The 22,846-nt window shown below is 45.2% G+C and overlaps 1 long non-coding RNA gene across 1 annotated transcript in view; it reads right to left on the bottom strand.

Moving 5' to 3' along the window:
• The window catches only part of LOC118099765, a 48,720-nt gene extending 26,129 nt beyond the window's left edge, over positions 1-22,591 (bottom strand). The window contains exon 1 of the long non-coding RNA XR_004694363.2: positions 22,491-22,591. This is a non-coding gene — a long non-coding RNA (uncharacterized LOC118099765). The remainder of the gene's footprint in view (positions 1-22,490) is intronic.
• Positions 22,592-22,846: the final 255 nt, after the last annotated feature.

The following is a 22,846-nucleotide window of genomic DNA, read 5'->3' as shown; positions in this document are numbered from 1 at the left end:
GCCCTGCAAACAAAAAACCAGCGGAAAACCTCGGTGCCAGGATTGTTGCTGCAACACGCAATCACATATTTGTGCATTTGCCACGTTACAAATCGTAAAAGACAAAAAAAAAACGAAAACCCTGCTGCTTGCCAAGACACTGACTTTGCTTATTTTGCATCATCCCTTTCTAAACCGTGCCCTTTGCTCTGCAGGGCTCGGTGTCTCGCTGCAGATAAGACCTCACAAACGCAGATGCGTGGGAATCTCAAGCATGCATAGCCAGACATGTGAGGCCAACTTTGTCCTCTTATGGCTCCCAGGTAACTGTAGATACCTGCACACACTTACAACACAGTGCAGCCATTTGTCACCTGCATGTCAGTTAATGATGTACATCAGCGTGTCCCATTCACAGGAGCCTTAAGAAGTGTTCTCACATTGCAGCTCCTTGGAGAGAGACATATCTCAGTGTGTGGGTGCAAGTGTGCGTGTTAACAGAGTAGAAGAAGAAGGGAGAGTCCTGCCGAGCCACAACAGTCACATTACCAGCGCGGCACAGGTGAGACACTCTGCGTTTGGGAATGCAGCCCTCGATGCAGGCCCATTCAGCTCCTGCAGACGGTGGAAGCAGGAGCTGTGATTGATTTATGTTGCAGCGCTAACACAGCTTTGATTTACATTGCAGCGTTAGCACCGTGGCTGATGCCTGCGTCTGTGCCAGCAAACATCCGTCAGAGAGGCTAGTGTGCGGAGCCAGAGCCCGGCTACAGCCAACCCCAATGATTTTACCCAAGCTTTAACAACCTGGCCACCTCCCCTCCCAGCGATTATCACTGGATTCCTGTGGGCTGCTTTAAAGAACTGTTTTCTTCCAGTTAGTTTGCTTTTGGTGTTGTGAGCACAGACTCGGTATTTGGGCCAAAGCAACATCCACGCAGTTGTTTCGTCAACGTACAGTAACGCATTCTTTAACGAGTGGGAGTGCGAGCTAAGCCTAGCACAAAGAAGGCTAATGACAGGGAGACATAACTAAGCACTGTTGCAACGTCGCTTCCAGCTCTTCCGTGGTTAAAAAGACACAGCACCTATTTCAGGCGCCCGTTTGAGTGACAGCATGATCCCTAAACCCTGACCTTTAGACAGCATGACCTCCACAGCCAGATAATGGAGACAGGAAGGTATTAGGGCTGGGGAACAGAGCAGAGGGGTTCAAGGGGTGCAAGGGGTCAAGCCCAAAATGATGCGTTTGTCGCCGGACAGCGGAGAAGAAGGCGGCTGTGTTCCCCCTCAGACAATAAGGCCTCAGTTATTGGTCTATAATTTGGCCAATTGATTACCCCAATAATTGTTTCCATAATGAAGTGGTGTGGAGAGCTGGATGTGTGTGTGTGTGTGTGTGTGTGTGTGTGTGTGTGTGTGTGTGTGTGTGTGTGTGTGTGTGTGTTCACAGCCACATTTTTATGCCTCAACGACTATGTGAAACATCACAGGTGTGTATGCTGCAGTACAGTGCACGTGTGCATGTTTATGAAGACATGACACGGATTAAAGAAATCAATGAGAATCCTGCATCCAGACGTACATACACAGCCACGTGACCAGATTTTGGTTTTAAAAGATCCATACACAAGATGTTGTCGATATTTATTGATCCTTCACTCATTTCCCAAATAACTGATGAATCATTTTAATCTGTTAAAAATTGCAAAAATGTCCAATTAACTTTTTTTTAATTAAATTAAAAAAAACAGAAAAGCAGCAAATCCTTTTTCATTAATTCCTCAGAGAATCCGTGTTTTGATTCGGGGACTTATATCTTTGCAATTTGCTGCAGATCCACTCTTCTATTCATCACATATTATTATTTAGAAAAATATATATTATTTAGAAAAAATATAGAATTGTGTAGAAACATTTGTTAAATGAGTGATTAATTGTTTTATGTGATTTAACAATCAATTGTGACAACCATTGCCACAGTTCAATATTTTTATATTTAATACTATAAATTATGAATGAATGAAAATAAACGTACAAATTGTGGGTTAGTTGCAGCTTTAAAACCTTTAAAATCTCTTACATACCATATGAATAGTGCATTCTTTTACAATTTGGAATTCCCAGTGGACATTTAAAATACACCCATCATCAGAGCCTCATTCATAAACATCCATTCCTCTGAATGCGCCTCTTTGTCGGGGAATAACAGTATATTCACACACCCTGGCGACTTCATTTTACATGATTTGTGGCCGCGTTGGTTGTGCATCCCGTAAATGAGAGGAGTGTTTTCCAGCCCGGCGGCGTCGCAGAGAGGAGCTCATGTCAGGGTCACCGAGCCCACGGGGGGTCTTGTGCTCTGATGGGTACATACAGAACCAGAGGGCACCCACGGCACATTCTGAGGTCCGGGGTCGGTTCAGTCGGAATCAGACGACACAGATGATATCAGGGCCGGTTAGCATGGGGGGAGTAGAGCAATTATGTGTGTGTGTGTGTGTGTATGTCTGTCTGTGTGAGTGTGTGTGTGTGTGTGTTGATAGACTAGGTCAGTGAACATGTCAACATTAATAGTAGGGGGTTGTACATAGTTCACTGGTTCGCCCTGAGGGGTGAACAGGGCTGAGGAGGGTCTGCTTTTTTGACTTTTACAAACAGATTTTTAATCACTAGGATCCATGTGATTTTTACCCAAACAAATCTCCATCTTTAGTTTGTTTGAAAACAATATAAACGGATATTTTAAAAGAGGATACGCCCCCGACACAGCGTGAGATAGCAGCCCCGCGCCTCCAATCACATCTCCTCGGTGACTGTGGCGCTCTTTGTCTGCAGCTCGACCGGCCCCGGGTTCCTGAAGGGGGCAGGAATGCCATCTCATATCCAGATTTCCTGCTGATAAATCCAGGTGAGTGACAGGGATGACACGGCCTTATCCCACGATTACGGGAAGCTCCAGGAATCCTGGCTCCATCAAAGCGCCACAAACTTCCCAGGCTGCGGTTTCACTAGTCGTTGAGCTCCCAGCATATGAAATTCCCAATCTTCCCCATCCACAGCACACTTATGAGAAAAGATAGGAGGTTAGCGCTGTATTAGAGCTTCAGCCTTTCGTTCCATCCAACTTATGGGCAGAAAAACAATGGATTTGATGGAGTTTACATAGCAGAGCACTGGAAAATTACCATTCAATACTTGTTGTGCTGCATTGCATTAGCCGGCATTCCAGACATAAGGTGAACAAAAACAAGACTTAGATTTGGAAAGATTAGTTTTTAAACTGTAAATACTAGAATGTGCTCTCTCCTCAGGTCAAGTCAGAATAATTCAGACTCATTATTTATCTTTAGCACCAGAGCGATGACAACAAATGTGACTTAGCTCAGAGCATCTCGGGGCTCCGTCTTGAAACTCGACTCCAGAGAACACAGTGTCCTCACATGTACAAGATCCATAGATGAGAAAGAACTCAGTGTTCTCTAAAAGCCTTCAAGAGCATTTGGTGTTTTTCCCCCAAAATAGTTTTACTCACCAACTCTTCCACAGTTACTCCAGTGAGCTGCAGTTGTGCCGACCGGCAAAGTTATGAATGAGGGAGTTGATTTAGTCACAGAGCTCGTAAGTTAAGAAAACACACAACATAAGTGCCTCGACCAAAAATCCATCTTGTAAAGGCCTCACAGGCATCGTCACTATTGGTCTAACTGGTCTTGGTTAACAAACTCCCAATAAATCTAAAAGAAAAAGAGGATGGACAGTGGGAGCTTCTGCAGACAAAACATGAGACTATATGTGTTGATGTGGATAATATGTTTATTTCTTGTTCATTGCTGATTAATGTGTCTGAATGAAGGACGGCTCATAAAACTAGGAAGTGCAGTTTATTATTTTATCTCCAATGTGATTTATAATTGTTTTCCGAATATATTTACGTATTATTTTGAAGGTGTAACAAACTACTTATAAGTTTATTTCTTCCTTTTAAAGCACTTTAGAATTGTTATCTTTAGTAAGACACAGCACTAACTAAGTCCAAAGTAAGAAATCAACCATACGGGTCCTCGGGTCTCTTGAAAGGAGCTATTTAAATTCAAGCTATTATTATTATAATCTTTACAACGCTGGTGGTTTCCTGGAAATCTCTGCACAGCTTTACATCTTCACACTCTTATTCTCCTGGAACTAAATGCCCCCCAGTGGATACCGTCAGATATATACGTCCTAATCCAGCCTTCTTGTGCGCTCATTAGTAACCGTGGAAACAGATGTAATCTGGTACTTGTTATTGCGTGTGTGTGTGTGTGTGTGTGTCTGTGTGGCCTGTGTATGTTGTGGGGACCTTAAGCCACATTATGGGGACGTGTCTTCTTCATGGGGACAGAACGCTATTCAGTGACTGAATCATGGCTGTGTGTGTGTAGAGGAGAGAGAGAGAGAGAGAGAGAGAGAGAGAGAGAGAGAGAGAGAGCGTTTGTCCATACATTTAAGTTTGGGGGCTCAAGCCACACACAACCATGGGGGAGGAAGTGCTAAATGCTCCACTTCCTGTGTGTGTGGGTCCGTCTCCACAGCCGTGGCCAGACACAGACCAGGCCGGCAGACAGCACCGAGGTGTGTGGTTCTCCTGCAAGGCCATGAAATAAAGGTTTATTCTCTCCTGTCCTTAACCCGCCGCCCCTCTCTCTCTCTCTCCCCGTCTCTACCTCACACACAAATGCATCTCTCCCCTCCACTACTTCTCCATTCGTCTCCCCTCTTTAAGGCACTCCGGCCTCCTGCATACCGCTGCACACAGGTTGAGTGCCCCAATAACCTCCACGGCTACTGGAAAAAAAAAGGGCCTCAAATTCTCCCCCATCCTTACTGCACCCCATTACTTATAGAAAAGGCTTCTACCTCACCCTCCTCCTGCCCTCCCCCCGTCTTCCTCCTCCCCCTCCCCCTCTTCGTCTTTACTATCCTCCCTCCTTCTTCAGTAGCCCTCCCGCTGCGATGCGGTTGGCTCTTTTGATCTGGCCCAGCGCTCTAATTAGAAGGAAGTGAAGTGTAGGCCAGTGAGGTCACCATTACCCGCGACCCCTCTCATCGACCACTCCAAATGTCGTTAGGGAGCGAGACGTTCTCACGGCGTTGACCCGCTGGCCACGATGGCGGGGGGATCTGGATCGCGTTAGAGACCCCTGTAAAAATCAGGCACAATTTACATCTAATTTGAGCCGCTACAGAGGTCAGTGTGCAGCGTCTCGTTAGTGTCCAAATAGGGAGGGCGGTGGAGTGGGGGGGGGACCATATTACTGCCGGACCGGAGTGGCTCGGAAAGGTTAGGAGTTCATGATGAACAGAAGTAGCAGGCTTGCAGGTTGAGGGTTTGTAATAAACTTAAAGAGTACTGGGAATTAAAGTTCCCTGATATGTTGTGAAAGCCAGGATTGGGGCTTGAATTTTTTTTGGGGGGGGGGGTTCAACGCAGATGAAAGTTTGGCCCGACAGAGCTAAAGGATTTATCATAAAAGCAATAACTTGGATGTTAAGTTTGAGATTTGTCATAAAAGCAATGACTGGGCTTAGTTAGTGGATAAGAGTGATGAAACAACATGTATGACTACTGCTTTTGATCAGGGCTGTAAAGTAGCGGGGGCTTACTGTGTGTGTTGAGGGATAATGTGTCATTACTTGAGGGATGTGAGTCACCCGAACAGGCCGGCGCACACATAAACCAACAGACGAACGCTAATCACACTTTGACTCTGCTTGTTAAGGGTATTTCCTCTTGCTCACTCAAACTCCCAGAGCGATTAAATCTCCCAAAGCCCGTCGAATCACCGCTGTACCGTGGCTTGAATAAAGGGATCCTGGCAAGGGGCGCAACCAACATGTCTGCATGCACACACACATAGCTCACCTCATCCACTGTATACATTTACCTGGCCAAATACCAAGTGTGTGCGTGATCACTCTCAATTTCCCGCAAGGGAACCAAGCAGAGGGGGTGTTTGACGGTAACACCATCAAAGCTGGGGGGATATTTTACTTTGGATGGGGTAAGAACACATCAAACGACAGACCCCCTCCCCGCCCCTCACTCTGCATTGTGTTGTACTAAAATTAAGGGGCAGGGTGAAAAAATATCCATATATCTGGCAAGAAAATGTCTGCTCCCTGACAGTTCAAAGACGGTGTCAGAGTGGGACGGCAATGATTTAATACGCAATGAAAGTATACACCGTGGGTTTATCCTCCCCATGCGCTCATTATACGCTAGATCCTCAATTGGGGCGATATTACCAAATTGCTGGGTGTGTTTCTGCAACTGCGCTCGCCCAAGGTGGTGAGAGACGTTCAGGTGCACGCAGGTGTGTTTGACTGTTAAAAAAGAGCGACAGCAGTGATTTACGGCGCGAGAAGGCACTTCATGTAATTATTGTGTCACCGATTTTTCTCGTATGAGCTGAAAAAGGGGAAGCGGGGTAAAGGACAAAGTATGTGTGTGTGTGTTCGCTGCATGCACACGCTGCTGCTCAGTGTCTGGCTGTCATTCAGAGTTGATTAGGGTGGATTTATGTTAATCCATATCTTCTCTGTGTCTGCGTCTCCAGATGATTCCTGAGCCGACTGGTCTGGAGCGGGGCCACCCTCAGGTGAGAGAGGAAGTCCCCTGAAATTGAGGAACCACCGGAGACTAACAGATCCGTTACAGCGCCAGAGGAGAGGAGACTATTGAATTATATTGTATTTTAAAGGCTTATCTTGAATTAATTAGAAGAAAAGCATGTCAGTGGAGCAAAGAGCACCATACTTTCCTTTGGAAATGCACTGGAGTAGAAACATAAAGGGACATGAAGTAGAAATACTCAAAGCACCTCAAAACTGTACTTTAAATATGTAATCATGTATTTAAAAAAGGCTACATACACTCTGAAGTGCGCCTCGGGGGAGCAATTTTATCGAGACGGGAAAAAATTGACATTAATGGGCTGAGTGATATTCCTATTAGGTGCATTGGTATGCACAGGGATTATTGCTGATATGGAGCTGAACCGCTGATGGATTGACGGAGAGCGATTTAGTTTTAAAACACAAATTATATGTAGTGGTATGAATACAGCTCGTATTTAACTCCCAAAGTCTTGCAGATGCAGAAATGAAAAGTGACAGTTGATGTTCTGATAGCGACGCCCACACAACCCGACACTCCTTAAAAGGAAAACTTCCTTTAAATGCAGAGCAAACATTTTTATCAGGGAAAATTCGCAGGAAGTTATTAAGAAACAACCGTATCTGCGTCCATCCATCACAATGGTGCAGGATGGAAAATCACCAGGTGTTTGGGAGGCGTGTGAGGCGGGTGGTACCCTGAAGGTGACTTCAGCTCACATTGTAAAGCTTTGAGGTTCTCTCTTCTTCCACCAGTGACTGCTGCCGCGTTCCCCTTGAGCAACGCGTGATAACAAACCAGCTCAACCCCAGTTGTTTAAGTGTTGTTATGTTGCGTGAGACTTAGGTGGGTGAATTCCCTTTTCCAAATCCCCGGGTCTTAACAGTTTTTCCATGAACACAAGCTCACCTCTGTTGCACCTGATTTCTGCATGAACAGAATGATTATCCCCGCCAGTGCAGATAAAAGAGCAGAGTCCTGTGTTGCTAATGCCGGAGCTGCTGTTTGATCCTGATAAAACACTCGCGCCAGATAACAAACCCACTCACACCGCCACTCTCTCTCCCAGCAGCAGGAAGTTATTCATTCATTCTCATAATCAGGGCAAAGCCACCACTCCCTGCGTCTCCGTTTCTGTGGAAGGTGAGGAGAAGGAACTGGTGAAGGAAAATGATTGAATTTTTATGGTTTGTCAGCTGATCGATGCCCTTTAGTCCCTATTTGTTATTTCCCTTTGTCATTGTGCCTTATTTTCAATTGCCACATCTGTTTAACAGCTGTCATCTGTCAAATGATAAAATAGAAACAGTACAAACAGAAACTAAACTAACTATACATCTGCCCAACAGTCCAGTTATGAAACCAAATTTAAATTTTGGAGTTTTTTTTTTACTCTCGATCTCACAATGTTAAAGAAAGTGAAAAGAAAATTCCTGGATCAGCACCAAAGTTTAATGTCTCCTCTTTTGAGCCTTGAGCATCTTTCCACCAAGTTTAATAGTAAAAAAGATAAACAAATGACATTATATGGGTTTATCCCTTTATGCATAATGTTGTTTAGGTCTTTGGGAAGATGTGGCTGTTTTCAGATCATCAGCACCCCCCAGGAGACCCCTGCCCACCACGCTCTGAACTTCGACCCTCACCTGTCACCTCAGGGCCCGAGCAGCCTATCGGATCGCTGCCCGGGGTGGGTTGCTGCTAAGCACACCAGTCACCTGACAGAGGTGAAGCCAATGACTTCTGCAGTGACGCGAGAGACCCTCTCTCGCTCACTCCCACACACACATCCTCTCACCTCTGATCCCTGTGTGTACACACCTGAACACCGGATACTGTTGAGTCTGGCCTCCGCTCACTTTTCATCTCTTCACCTGTTGTGTTTTCTCTTTTTCTTTTATTCTCTCACTCTCTTTTTAAGGCCTTAAGGGGCCGGAGAGAAAAATCACAGAGTGAGACTTCTGACAGATCCTTTTGTGTTCTGTGACTTTTATGAGATATAAACACAAGGAGCAGAGTTCTTGGAAACAGAGCTGAAAATTATCTCATGCTCTCTCTCTCTCTCACTCTCCCTCTCTCTCACACACACACACACACACACCTACACAACACAGATCAAAGCCTTCTTACTGTATCATAAAAATTACAGCACCTTTACAGGTGAGGAGGTCAACAAACGTTAACCACACCCATTCAAACATCCGGTCTTAAGTACACAAGTGCATATTGTACACACACACACAAATGCAGAAAAGAGAGAGAGAGCGAGAGCGAGAGTGAGAGAGAGAGAGAGAGAGAGAGAGAGAGAGAGAGAGAGAGAGAGAGAGTTAAAGACTGAGTGTGGCTGCAAGTATCTTGTGCTTTCTAAATTTAAACCTCTAAGTGGGTCTCAGCTTTTTATGTCTATCGCAGTTTTGTGTCAAGCACAAAGTACACAACAAACACACATACGCTTACACACACACACACACACACACACACACACACACACACACACAAACACACAAGAACATGGTCCATTTGCGTGTTAATGATTAGGAGAAGGAGCCATTTGCCGGCGATGGGAATGTTGGCAGTGGTTTCCTAAGTGCTGCTATCTGGGTTACAGGGCCAAGGCTGCCGGGTTTCTAACTGAGAGCGTGACACTCTCCTCTGGTTCACGTGGAAAAGATGCTAAGATGGAAAACTGACACGCAGTTCAATTTAATTGTCTAAATTGAGACTCACTCAATTTAGTCTTCGTATTTTTCTAAGTTGTGATATTAACTTTCAAGTGTTGCTGTAATTCTAAATCCCATTAGACCAACTGGAGATAAACAATCTATAAATGAAGATGATAAATTACAAAGAAGATCAATACAGAATAAGTAAATATATGAATGGATAGAAAACATATTTTCAAATGTCAACCATTAAAGGTTCAGAGTGTAGAATTTAGTGACATCTAGTGGCGAAGTTGTATGTTGCAGATGAATACCGCTCACCTCACCCTCCCCTTCAAAACATGAGAGAGAACCTGTGGAAGCCTTCAGTTGTCTTAAAAACTCAAAAAAGTGTTTAGTTTGTCCAGTTTGGGCTTCTGTAAAAAACATGGCGGCCCCGTAGAGAAAAACATCACAAGGATTATTTTATTTTCAATTCCTGCCAATAGATCCCTTTCACCTAAATCTGACACACTGGACCTTTAAGGTAGAGTTACAGCAGACGTTGAAGCGCAGGACTGAATTCATCCAAAACAGATTGAAAATATAACACAATATTTAGTATGTTTTTAATGGTGCTGCTTTTCATACCCACATCTACCTGAGCACAATAAAGTGAGGAAGTGATTAAATAATTTGTTTATCTTATCTTTTGGTAAACTTTAAGATTTGCAAACAACTCACCGCCTCTAAGACATCACTACATTCAGCTATGGCCACGTGTCAGGCAGCTATTCTCACTGAAGCATGTTGACTAAAGGACCTGAACTTGAGGACAGACAAGCAAAAAACTATTTCCAAAAAAGAAGAAAACTGCAAAAGATTTAGGCTCGTATTTGCTATTTTTATCAACTAAAATCCTGTATTGGATAAATATCAGGAGGCTGCTGTGAATAATCTCAAGTGCTGCGACTTCCAAGTAGTCGAGGGCCTGCGCGGAGCGGCCAGGGATAAAAGTAAGCGTCTGCCCGCGAGCGCAGCTCTGCGTTTTTTTTACATGCGCGTGACTGACGGCTGTGTCGGCGCCGAGTGACAGGGACCCGTGTGAGTGGTGAATCGTAGTGACAGTGCACTGGGGAGAAGGAGAGGGATGGCTCCTGTGGACGAGCGACCTCTGACCCTCGGTGTCAGAACTGAGGCATCCCTAAACAATAGCATGAACAGGCCGAGAGGCCGGGAGGAAGATAAAAAAACGGCTTGGGGTCTTCTGTACCTTCCCTGATCCAGCTGTGGAGCCATATCAGTGTGTCCATCTCTGACACTAATGCCGTCCTAATGAGGCCACTGCTAATGCCGGCTTAACTACGGGGATATGAGGGGAGGGGGCAAGGTGTCAGGGGTTAATGGGGAGGAGGGAAGAAGGATTTGGGGAACATCGGAATGACAGCGCACAACCATAAGCTACAGGTGTGTGCAGCAGCATTGATGCGTGTCTGCATCTATGTGTGTGTGTAAAGGTTAAACGGCATTTTCACATATTTGAATCCAGAATGAAATCCACTTATCCAGTCAATTTGGCTTAAGCTCTCCACATCTGCACGTTCACTAAGTCCACTCGTCACTTAGTTAAAACGCAAAGACGCAACTGGAGATCTGTAATCTGATCAGAGGCTGAAAAGACAAATGCAACAATGACAATGAGTTGAGAAGATTAAGATATGAAACTTCAAGGTGGAGTTATGTGAAGCAGCTGCTCTCAGCACGAGTATAGGAACTGATTTATAGCTGCATTTTACTCACTGCACCTCCACCGCTGCTACATGTACAGTACGTCTCACATCTGTGATTGTGCTTTAATACTGTACCTACCAATCTTAGTTTACTTTGTGATATGGAGTGACAACAGGAGGATTTACCATTGTACATTAGTCAATAGGAGTCAATAGCCACAGTAACGAGGTTGTTTGTTTGTTAGTTAGAGGGTCTGCAGTTGAAACGTTAGTAGTTAAGCTGCTAACAGATTAAAGAATTAAAGAGGATACAGATAAAAGAGGATAGTGGAGATGTGGTCATCACCACCAACTCCTTGTACCAGCCTCAGAAACATGTAAAAGAAAAAGTAAAGAACACTAAGCCTGGATATACTGAACGTTGATTTGATATGATGAGCAACACAGTCGAGATTCTGACTCATGATTCAAATGTGAGACGGTGTAATTTAGACTGATTCAACACAGAAGACTCATCCCTGTCCCCCGTGTCGATTTCACAGGGACAGGGATCAGTGAAACGACAAACAACATTGTATTTTGCATCAGTTGTGTTGACACAGTAATGTTCCCTCGTCTCTTTGGCAGAGCACAGACTCAGACATGTCGAGAGCATATTGACCAGGCAGTGGCCATGTTTCATTTTGGCCCCGAGGCAAGTTGGTGATGGGATTAATATTAATTAGCTACAGCTGATATAATCTGCCGCCAGCTATGTTTGTCATTTCAAGCAGTGAAAGCGACGTTCAGCAGCGTCTCAGCATGAGAGGCCTGCTGCACTTGAGAGGACTGTTCAAGCTGCGTCGATTCTTTAAATTAACCCAGAGGAGTCCATGGGCAATTTATGCCCTTTTTAAAAGCTTTAATTTTGCCTTTATATACCACATTCAAAAATATTTACTATGTCTGGTATCATTTTTCTCCCCCCCCCCTATATGATATCTATATCAATATATTGGACTCAAAAACATCACTTTTTTGGTCATGCCAGTGTGATTGTAGACTCCAGAGGGCTAATAGGTGAGGGGAGCAGGAAAAAGCTGTTAACACCCATCACCTTTTCCAGTTGTTAAGGAAAGGACTAGCAGCAATTAAAAAAATTCACATCCAGCAGACATGGGTAAATATTATCTTTCATTCATCCAGTATTCACTCTCCTTTTAGCTCTGTTTTTGTTCACCACCAACCTCTGAGGGAACGCGTGGCTCTCTAGCTGCTAACTGCTCCACTGTCGTACACCTGAGAGTCATCAACTTTGTCTATTTCCTGGGCTGATGAAAGTGATGAGACTGAATTGAACAGTGAAAGTTGAAAAACCAAAACAATGAGCTGAAAGATGCTAAAGCGCAGAAGATAACTGCCGGGATCTGTATCACTATGACTCAGTTCTTTCACATTAGACAGCCACGTGAGCCAATGTTAATGAAATACAAAATAATCTACAAGAGGTTAGTTATTTTTAAACTTTAGCCGCTGCAGCTATTCTAGCAATCGAAACTCCATAAAACAGAACCAGGTATTGGAGACAAACACATAAATCTCCATAAACACAACTTGGCCGACTGAGGTTGAAATCAGGCAACCCGCCCTGTAAACTTTACCACTGCGGAATGACATGCAATGACATTGTGTAAAGGGCCTTTTTCACCTGTCTATCTCGGCCCGTGTGTGTCCAAAGCAAACTCATTGCTCAGCCTGGAATCTGCTCTGTCCACACAGTGCTTCTTTGAGCAGGGAGAGGCTCGCGAAGACAGACCCAAGGCTGGAGTATTGACTCACCGGCCGACAACCTTATCACGGTGAGAACCTACACACATGATGAATGAGTCTATGGCGCGGCAGATAAGACGACAGGTAAGCGGAAGGGTCACGGGTACAGAGGGTAGACTGCCTTGCTATTACAGCAATATATAAGCTGAACATACATATCTGCTTCGTCTCACTCTGGTTGGGACAGAGGTCAGATATGAGAGACGGCGAGCGAAGGACGCAGAGAGGGAAGCTTAAACGGGTTAATCTGCCTTTTAAGAATCTGTTAACCACGTACAAGCTGCCAGAAACACGTCCGGGCGCTCACCAACATGTGTGCGAGCGCGCAAAAAAGACACATAAACACACAAGTATGTCCATTTCACAGAAACACACACACGCATTGAGTTCAAGGGGCCACTGAGTGCAGGGCAGGAGGTGTGAGATTACAGGAGCGGGGCCGCCTGCTCCTATCTTTATTTAACCGCTGATTAGACGGACTCTTTGAAGGCCCCTTTAATTGCCACGGTGATGGGGCTCTTAAAAGCTGCAGGCTTTTTTCACCTCTTTTATTGATTTCTTCTCTCGTGACACCAATAAAAACGCCCACTCCCTCCGTTTCCCCCACATTGGCCCTTTTCCCCCCTTCCTGTCGCTCCCTCTGCTGCTCGTTCTCTTGTTCACTCTCGCTCTCTCTGCACATTTCGTCACCCGAGGTCTGACTGACTCTCCCCTGCCTTTCTCCCCGCGTCGTTATGTTGCTCGTTGAGGTTCGACTGTCATTACTAAACTTGTGCCTCGAGCTAAACACAAAGAGCAATGCAGTGACGACACAAGTCAAAAACTCATTTGCTTTCCTGTTGATTTTTTTTGTGTTGTATTTCACGAGCTGCGTTTGAAGGGAGGCATGTTCAAGCAGAACTGAGAAGAAAGGGAGATGAAGAAATGTAATGATAGATCCAGAGACAGCAAATCTCTGTATTGACAGGGTAGACTCTCATGGTGTTCAGGTGTTTGAATTAACTTGTGTCATCAGCGAAGAGCAGGCAGCTTTCTGTGTGGGTACATATTTATTATTAAATAGATTCAAGCTGCTATTTCTCATACATAAGCTTTTGAAAATCGACTCACTGATAAATGACATGGATTATTTCATCACTACAATCCCCAAACTGACAGGTACTTTCCAAGCGAGAGCCTGATAAGTTAAGTAAACATACATTATATTAGCAAACATACTGCCAGGTTGTTAAAAACACAACTTACTGTACATGTTGTTATTCAAAGACTGATTATGTGTGTACAAGTGAGACTAAAAATCCAAGGCTGTAGGAATAGTTTGTAGTAGAAGTCCCTGACCCTCCAATACGGACTTTTTCAAAATGAGCTCAAGTTGAAGGTCTAGTTGAGCTTTTCTCCCCATTTAAATCAATTACTCGTTTAGTCTTTAGAAACGCCTTCAAATCAAAATGTCTTCATTTCGTTTCATGCAACCAATGACATTCCTTTGCCAACCTGATGATCTCGAAACGTTACAGACACCCAGTGACTCGATCCCGTTCTTGACAGTCATTGTCATAATGGGTCACCGCTGAGATTCTGACAATGAAAGACACCGTTTACGGCTGTCTGGAGAGCAAGAGGGCCACTGGACGAGGTCTTCACCCTTGACCTCACATCCTACTGGTTGTAACCCCTGCTGAGTCAGATAGCCTCCACTGCCTGGCCGCTACATAATTTGCCCATGACCTCTATCAAGGCTCAATTCCACGGTCACGGACCTCCCCTTGTGTTCCTCTTCCCATCAAAGAGCGTGACACTGGATAACTTTTTTTTTTTTCCTCATTGATTACCCAATCTGGCATCAACACCCCTCCCTGTAATGCATTGTGTTTAACGCATCATTAACTGACTGAGCGAATTGAGCGAATTACGTTAATGACGCCCCAACTGGTCACTAGTTGAGCTACAGTTGTCTTTTCTTATTTGCGTGGTCTTCTGAGAACGACAGTTATCATGTCTGAGGAAGTCGTGAGGACAAGTTCTGTGTGAAGAGTGAAGTGGAGGGTTTTAACCTTTAAAATCTAACACACTTACATTATGTCTTCGATTCTCTTTGCATCGTAAAACCCATGAAAAACTCGCTCTGATTGACGGCCATGATGGAGTATCTCTAATTCGAGCAGATTTGGTCAGATCACACCCCTGCTTCAGAGCTGTAACCTTAGAGGCTCTGTAGCAACGGCTGGTTCTGATCCCACAGACTCATTGATCCATGTCTGGCTCCTGATCTGCAACGTCAGCCTTGGCATTGTATCGATTCCAGGTAGAATCAACAGAAGCGCTGACCAGCCATCAATGACTGCCTCGGATGATAAATACCTGGCTGCTGTGATTCCATCGGGAAGAGAAAAACTCGATACCGGGAGCAGTTGCACACTGCTAATTGTGAGCAAACACAAATAATGTCATGAAGCCCTCGCGAAGGAGTCAACAATGTTGCGGCGGTAACTCGCTGGGATTAGACTTACCTGTGTCTGGCATTAAAATTTCAACACTGCATAAACAAGATCACCTCAGGTGTAATGAAATCGCACAAACACACCACAATTACACAAGAAAAACTTTGTATGCCACATTGCTGCCAGGATTCAACCCAGACTCGCTCAACTGTTTTATTCATGGCTTTAACACTTCAACCCCTGAACTCCTAAAACCCTCAGACTTCTCCTGCTCATTCTCTCCCACGCTAAAGGCAGCTGGCACAACAACTAAGCTGGAGACTGGCACCCTGAGACAGATTAGACGCGCGTAATTAGGGATTTCTGATCAACTAATTTACAGCGAAATCCCTCGCACCCTCCAAAACCTCTGACCTGACCTAAAAAGCCTCGACGCATTCTCTCCGACCTTGGACGGGCAAGGGTTCTCGAAGTGTAGTGGCAACGGGGGTGAAAGATGGGTTATGCAAGGGGGGGGGGAGGATTAAAGGGCAAAGAATGAAATCAAGCATATTGGGGAGCAGGACGCAAGAGAAGGCGGTTGGGGGGGTGAGGATGTGGAGCTGATGACGACAGAAAACGTCAAAACTGGGTTGATCATTAAGATTAAGAACTATTAAGAAGGCATAAGAAGCTACCGACTTAAGAATAGAAGGAGTGGTAATTATGTAGAGGTGTAGGTAGCCCACCGGGGAGGTGGGGGAGTGGGCAACGAGGCTTGGTTTCGTAATCCCACCACTGACCTGGTTTTATAAGGTCGACTAATGATGTTATGCCAGCTGACTTTTTCAACCAACACACCAACAACCAACCCCCACCCATTCCCAACCCCATCAGCTGACTGACTCCCCCCCACCACCAATCCACCGCCCAGCCCTCATATGAGTCATGCAATCTACAGCCACTGGCACATTAAAGCGACGTCTGGAGCTATTCACACTGACATGCCGCCCTAACACATATCTATTCATTCCCAGCGCAGCTTTCTAACGGCAGCAGACTTGTTCCTGTCAAAATAACATCCCCCCCCCCGCCGTCGATCACGAAGTAATCTGCAACTCGATCTGGACTGCTCTCCTTCCAACACGTGACCCCGACAAGCTGCAGGGTGAGACACAACACTGCTTTAGCCACCTTTTTATCCCCGGCTCAGCCAGGTTCAAATCCGAATGGTCATTTGGCGCATCGGGTCCAATGTGAACATTCTTGCAGTGAAGACGGGATTAGAGCGGTACAATCTGGGTTAAAGACACTACACAGCCCATCTGTTGTTTTGATTTTCCCCCTGCGCTGACCGCGAGCAACGTAGTCCCTCCCCCCCCCGACTTAAATCATTCTTCATTTCACCAGAGTAAACAGGCGGCGTAAATACTGAGGCAAAGCCAGAGAAACGGGCATGTGAGCTGATTGTAGCAGCAGGAGAGAAAAAACACACAGAGTGATGAAAGAGTGAAAATGTGACGTAGTGATAAACTCTGGCTTTTGTTCCAGAAATCCAAAAGTTGTGAGATTCGCCATTTTTCTCTTTTTATCCCTGCACCACTGACAGAAAAATAATAGAGTTCATGACTAACACTTTTCTTAGTTTTTTCTTTCTTTTTATCCCTCGTACTCGATTGTTCTCTCCCTTTCTGAACGCCTCCATCTTTATCTGTCCTATGTGTATCTCCGTCTGTTGCCGTTTCCCAGGCTCCTACGGCTGATAACCTATAGCTTAGTGATTTCTACACAGACACACATGTGCACACACTTCAGCCCCGACTCTTGTCTCCCTTCACACACTGACCTGATAGCTACAAGCGCAGGGACACCTCTGCTGACAAGAAAGTTGCAGTTCATACAGGCCAGAGTCATTTAACTGTTCCATGAGCACTTCACTGGAAACTCAGAGGCCTCCGTCCCCACCTCCCAACAACATTCAGCATTTAAAGTAAAATTTAATTACAATCAGATTAGGATTATACTCTCACTACAGAGTTCTTTTCTGTGAACACCCTCCTCTAATCTTTTCAATCGCATTTAACTAATAATCAATGTAAGCATTAACCTCATTAGCACATTGAGCTGTTTGTCCAATCACTGGATTTATCCGGGCATGTAAACACATCATCTCAATTCATTTGGTATTCTGAATTTATGCATGGGCCATAAAGGTCACATGGGGCACCAGATGCAAAGTGGAGGTTCCATATGTGACAACAGAATCTCAAGTGATGAGGGGTAATTTAAAGAAACTAGTTAATTATGTGTTTGATTTAAGAACACAAATGAAAAACTTAAAATGTACAAAGCAAGCTGTTGGTACACATTTCAGTGGGGTACAAAATACTGTTGTTTAAAAGCCAGTCCTGTTTAAAACACACTCTTCAGCACAAATCAAAAACATTATGTGAACCTGAGTTTTTGTGTCGGCGAGCCTCTTGGATTGAGTCTTTAAATAATTCACACATAGCAACTGGCGACTGCTGACTAAAGCCCATTTGGCTCCAATCTGGGGCTTTTGGTCGGCTGGGTGAAAATCATGTAATGTGAAATAGGCAAACTACCACCTTAACCTGGGTAAGTATAGAAACCAAGGTGTAAAAATTTACAGATCCTATCGCCTGACTTCCCTCAGCTGTTGACCTATGTCTTGCCCATTGACTATCTAACTGTGTTATTGGCAAAGTCATCCACAGCATGGATCTTCTCCGTCGGATAAACAGAAACAGTTACTTTTGCCATATCCACCTGTTTTTGCCAGTTAAACAGGCTATTTTAATTAGGTGAAAGGTCAAAATTCCTATGAAATCTATGTTTAACCCTTTAACTCAAGATAATAGCATCCAAACTATGTCATTTACCAGGTGATTGCAGGCAAGACCCTAGTATGTTAAAGGACTTGGCAATGGAATGCATAAATTGCTTGCATCTGTGTGTTGGGAGCATTAAATGAATGTGTGTGTGTGTATATGTTCTTGCACAACAGAGCCATGTGGCCCTTCAGTAACGTGGCCCTCCCATGTGTCTGTTCAGGGACTCTGGACCCAACACAGAGGCAAACTTATACCACTGACAAATAAAACTGAGGAAAGAGGGAGTGAGAAAAAGGAAGAAAGGATAAATCAAGCCCAAAGAAAGACAAAGGCAACTGGCCAAGGGGGCCCAAAGTGTCATCTTGCCTCCACTTGGGGTGAAAAGGAGGGAGGAGGGGGGGAGAGAAAAAAGGAAGTCTAGAATTTACCAGAGGAAAGTTCTCTTTCTTTTCCTGGACAGCTGAGTGTCTTATTATGGGATTAGATTTAACCAGTGCCCCCCTAGGAATGTGGAACAGAGGGCTGGTGGTAATGGGTGGAAGAGTTTTAGGGGATGATATGGGTCGGGAGCGGAGCGGTAGGGGTGGGCCCCCGGGTGTGGGGCGGGGTGCCGTTTGGTGGTGGTAGAACGGGTCAGGGAGGCAGTATGCAGGAGGGCTTGGCAGCGGGCCCAGGGTGGGGGAAAGCCACAGCGCAGGGGCCCACATGGAACCTTGCCAACAGTGCAATTACTCCTCATTCTGAACAGCTGGCACATAATGGGTATCCAGGCACTTGTAGTCCTTCGATAGGACACGGAGATCCCAGGTCGTCGCCCCTCGCGTGTACAACATGGCATCCAGAGATCATCCCCACCGACGTGGCGTCCAGGATGCCATCACACCGGCAATGCCTATACACGCAAGTGTCGTAACTTACAACACCGGGTGAAAAATGACATTAAAAATGACCAATTGTGCTAAACTGGGAGTGTAAAACACAAGCAGGTGCCAACAAAACTCAAGCACAGACACACACACATACACACCAATGCATCAAAGTGCAAGGACAGGCCTCGTCTGTGTTTGATCCACAGTAATATGCTAGCAGGCTGAGACCCGCGAGTCGAGTGTGGGGGAATTCTGTGTTTATAAATTCAGTCTGTTTGAAACTCGGTCCAAGTTTATAATCCACCCACTGTGTGGCGGCTTTGTGCTTTCCCTCAAAGCGCTCACACAATGTAAACACAGCGTTTAAAAGGGAGATCTTTTTTTTAATCTACAGTCTAAAACAAAGGGAGCACAGGAAATGGACTCCATCTTGAGGAGGAAAACAAACAGACCGCCTGTCAGTCAAGCTCGTATGCTGCGGCGATGCCGTGAAGGACGAGATGTGGGTACCGAGGAGTTCGCCCCGTGTGTGTATGTGTGTGTGTGTGTTCCCCGGGTACCAGCGGCAGTAGCCGGGGAACACATGGCAATTGCATGTGCGTTTGTAATGTACGTTACACCAGTTAGCAATGCAGCTGAGTCCCTGTGTGTAGATTCCTTTCTCTTCATCAGGCTGTGATGATGATGATGATTGATGTCTTGTTTACGGTGACGGAGCGGTGAATCAGCCTGGCTCCCGGGCTGCCTCGCCACAACGACACCACGAGTCTTTGTGACTTGCAGGAAGCCTCATCCCCCCCCTTCCCCTTCCTCGGAGGATCAGGAAAGGGACTCGATCAAAGAGGATGTGTAGGTTTGCGGGGATAATATCAATACTATTGTGCGCACACATGTGCACGCGCACATTACGCCTATGTGACTGTGTGGGGTACAGACCAGATGACAGCCTTATGCTGAAAATTACAAAACACTCAGGCCATCTGATAGAGTTTAACGGGCATGTTCCACTTCACTTAGGGAGCAGCAAACAAGAGGATCTCTATGTGCCGCTAAGTCAACACAGACCTTCCTCCACGACTCTTTAAATGTGGTCAAAGATTTGTTAGTTCTTTATCTATCCGCTCTTTAATTTCTCTATCAGCAGTCCATCACAGTTTTTAGAACCAACACATGTTCATCCTTTTTTCTTCCACAAATGTTTGTCCAGGGAGTAGTTTATTTGGCAAACATATCGGTGAACCGTTGAGAAGCTCGGTACTCCATCACATGCCATGCGCAAAAAAGCCACTCAACGCCATTGACAGGTACAGTGGTAGAGAACTTAATTCCACTTTCCCTCAGCAAATATCCTCAGTTTGCCCAAGGATTCAGGCTGTAGCGACCTCCTGGTGCCAAGTGTTACTGCCGTATAACCTTTCCTAAGGACTTGCTACCAAGGGCCATAAAAAAAAAAAAACAGTCCCAGGAACTAAACACAGGAAGTCAATGGGGGAAAGTTAAAGGTCCTTTTGTGTATTTCTACACAGTGCGTCTTTGACCGACTTCTTACAGACATAATATATTTGTCTTGCCTTTCTGAGAGCATTTGAGTTTTGAGTTTGCTTTCAAAATCAACTCCTGGGGCTCTGGATTAGGAAACACACGTTTCAAGAGCAATTTGCTTCCACTGTGAACGTGCAGTGCTCACACAGAACAGGAGGGGAGGACAATACTTCGGCACGGTACAGCGTGAGTACACAATACTCCTGGCACAGTGATGGTAATAATTCATTAGCGACGAGCCGCTGCTGTAAAATCAGTAAAGCAATATGTTGATATACTATGTCAAAGTGAAAAATTACTTGTTTGATCATAACGTTGTGCTAAAAACAGCCTGACAGCCCCGGACTCCTGGGGGTTAAACATGTCTGCAGAGTGGAGCATGTTCATGTCAGTCAATGAGTTGTTGTAATTAGAACAGATTAATACAATATAATGAACTATTAGTACTTAGAGTGTAATTATTTTTTAAAACAATAGCCCCATCACTTCAACAGCTGTTCAGAAACAAATGTCAAAACTCTGCATCAGCATCCCTCCTCATCCTCCTCGCAGGCTGAGGGTTGGGTCTAACATGCCTATCAGCAGGGACCATGCCAAGAACATCAGCTTATGGCTGACTGTAATATGATTAGAAGCACACAACATAAGTCAGCGCCTGCCTGGGAGCATAACCATGACTCCCATGCTCATGGGTAGGATTATGCTAATGGGAGGCAGTGTGAGTGTGTGTGGGTACGATAGAGAGGAAGAGTGAAGGAGGGGAAGGAAACTGATAGGAGCAGTCACTGTAAAACGGCACCCGGCGCTTATTTTACTGCCGTTTTTCTGGTTATTGTTTCCTGTCGCTCTCGTCCTCTATTGTTTTTCACCTTCTCTTCCCCTTCTCTTGCTGTTCAGACTTTTCCTTCCATATCAGGTGGCCGGGCCTCAGCATCTGCCCTGTTGGCACAAACCCCGTCTGTAGCTGCCAGCGGAGGCTCAGCAGCCTGCTGATGTCAGAATGGCCCCCTTTCATCTAAACCTGCTTCATTCAGCAACTCCACTCTTTGGCCTGCACTTTGTTCTGAGCCCTCTTTTGTGGTGTGTCTGGGTGTCTGCGTGCCTTGTGCGTGGATTTGCTAGTGGATTTTATTCCCCCTGTAGGGTGGTCCTCTGTTAAGACATACACCTGTTCCAAACCAGTCTCAGAAGCCGGAGCGTCAGTATAAATATTGGAGAAATGCATAGAAACGCAGCTTAAATGAAGCAACCAAAAAGTTGTTCTCTTGTTTGCCTGCCTGTCCTTAATCCAGTATCTTGAAAACCTAAGAAGAGACTTTCATTAACTGGGCCTTGTGCCAACAAAAGCCTGTTCAAACGAGCAGAACTGGATGGTGATACAGATGTGGGATTACTGCCACTTCACAAGTAGAGATGTTGAGACATAAATACAAAAATACCGAAGAAAGAAAGAAAGAAAGAGGCAGATATCAAAAGAAAGGTGAAGACTTGATTCCACGTCCAAGGACATTGTGGCAAGTCATGAAATCAAGCCAGACCTGAGTGCTGGGAGACATTTTTCTGTTCAGTGTTTGCAGACGTTTGCACTGTTCCAACTGTCTTTCCGATTTAAATTAAGTATTTATAAGACAAGAGCCGGCGACACTATAAAGACACAGCCCAAGAACCCAGTACTTACACAGGATTAGTCTGAGCCATCAGGATTGTGAAAATATTTACATAATCAATAATCTTGTAGGACAAAAATGCTGAACACTGACAATTACTTATTTCCATTGTCTCAGATTAGTGGTGCTCAAGGACACTGCTCGTCTTTGAGGTCACTGGTACTGGGTCGACCCATGGGTGCACCCCCACCCTGCCGTGCAACAAACAGCTGCTCCCTTTCACACCGCTCCTCCCCGGCCTCAAGAGTCAGAAATCAGCACCTAAAACAAAGCCAGCAGTGGACTTCAGACACTCAGTGTGACACAAACAAAGACTAACCTCGGGAACCGGATCACAAAAAAAGAAAAATCCAACCACCCAGAGACGTCCACTTTGGGGTCAGCAGGGCCAAGCCCGACACTGGCCCTGTGTCTGGGGACATTTATGACGTCTGGGTGCCTGAGCAGGGGTGGCTGCCATGACTTACAGCGCTAATCTGAGGGGTTATTCAACCTCTTGGAGCTTACAACCGTACAGGCTTTGATGTCATATATTGTTATGGCATCTGACTGCATTCCATGACTCGGAGACGTGATTGGATCGTGTTGTTCGCTGCACATCTGTGTGTTAGCCAGGCAGGATTAATGACTTGTTGGCCGCAGTTCAGTCTGGGTGTTTTCTATTTCCGACACCCA

This window comes from Hippoglossus stenolepis, chromosome 20, assembly GCF_022539355.2.
Source record: "Hippoglossus stenolepis isolate QCI-W04-F060 chromosome 20, HSTE1.2, whole genome shotgun sequence".
Lineage (NCBI taxonomy): Eukaryota > Metazoa > Chordata > Actinopteri > Pleuronectiformes > Pleuronectidae > Hippoglossus > Hippoglossus stenolepis.
This window is presented reverse-complemented; position numbering and strand designations above follow the sequence as displayed.